Raw genomic sequence first — 1,168 nt, 5'->3', positions numbered from 1 at the left:
GAAAATTCAGATAGACCATAATAGAATATATCTAATATGGTCCATTCTGAAAACATGTCAGATGGACACCTTTTGGTCAACTGCTTGTATCTTTCCCAAGCTTCACAGAGGGATTCACCATCTTTTTGTTTGAAGGTCTGAACATCCACTCTAAGCTTGCTCAGCTTTTGAGGAGGAAAGAATTTATCCAAGAAAGCCGTGACCAGCTTATCCCATGAGTCCAGGCTATCCTTAGGTTGTGAATCCAACCATATTCTAGCTCTGTCTCTTACTACAAAAGGGAAAAAGCATGAGTCTGTAGACTTCAGGATCTACTCCATTCGTCTTTACAGTCTTACAAATCTGCAAGAACTCAGTTAAAAACTGATAAGGATCTTCAGATGGAAGTCCATAGAACTTGCATTTTTGTTGCATTAAGGCAACTAATTGAGGCTTAAGCTCAAAATTATTGGCTCCAATGGCAGGAATGGAAATGCTTCTTCCATCAAATTTGGACGTGGGCTTGGTAAAGACACCAAGCATCCTTCTTGCATTATCATTATTGGGTTCGGCTGCCATCTCCTTCTCTTGTTTGAAATTTTCTGAAAGGTTACTTCTGGATTGTTGTAATTTAGCTTCTCTTAGTTTCCTCTTCAAAGTCCTTTCAGGTTCAGGATCAATTTCAACAAGAGTGCCTTTATCCTTGTTCCTGCTCATATGAAATAGAAGAAAACAAGAAAAGAAAGAGGAATCATCTATGTCACAGTATAGAGATTCCTTTATGTTAGTAAAAAAAAAAAGAAGGGGATAGAAGAATGAAAAGTGAAGAATCCAAACACAAGGGATAGATTGGGTTCGGATTTGTAGATGAGGAGAGGTGAAGAGAAGTGTTAGTAAATAAATAATTAAATAGAATAAGAAAAGAGATAGAGAATTTCGAAAATAATTTTGAAAAAGTGGTTGGTGATTTTCGAAAATTAAAGATAAGATATGATTAAAATTAAAATTTAAAACAATTAAAAAGAATTTTTGAAAAAGAGAGAGGTATTTTCGAAAATTAGAGAGGGATAGGTAGTTAGTTGGTTTTGAAAAAGATAAGAAACAAACAAAAAGTCAAATAGTTAGTTGAAAAAGATATTATAGTCAAATTTGAAAAGATAGGAAGATAAGAAGTTAGATAAGATATTTT

The 1,168-nt window shown here is 34.0% G+C and overlaps 1 non-coding gene across 1 annotated transcript; it reads left to right on the top strand.

Annotated features, from left to right (window-relative positions):
* The first annotated feature begins 54 nt into the window (after positions 1–54).
* Positions 55–158, top strand: LOC127740345 (small nucleolar RNA R71). The gene has a single exon (XR_008001024.1). It is a non-coding gene; the product is annotated as a small nucleolar RNA R71 (small nucleolar RNA).
* The last annotated feature ends 1,010 nt before the right edge of the window (positions 159–1,168 follow it).

This window comes from Arachis duranensis, chromosome 6, assembly GCF_000817695.3.
Source record: "Arachis duranensis cultivar V14167 chromosome 6, aradu.V14167.gnm2.J7QH, whole genome shotgun sequence".
Lineage (NCBI taxonomy): Eukaryota > Viridiplantae > Streptophyta > Magnoliopsida > Fabales > Fabaceae > Arachis > Arachis duranensis.
This window is presented reverse-complemented; position numbering and strand designations above follow the sequence as displayed.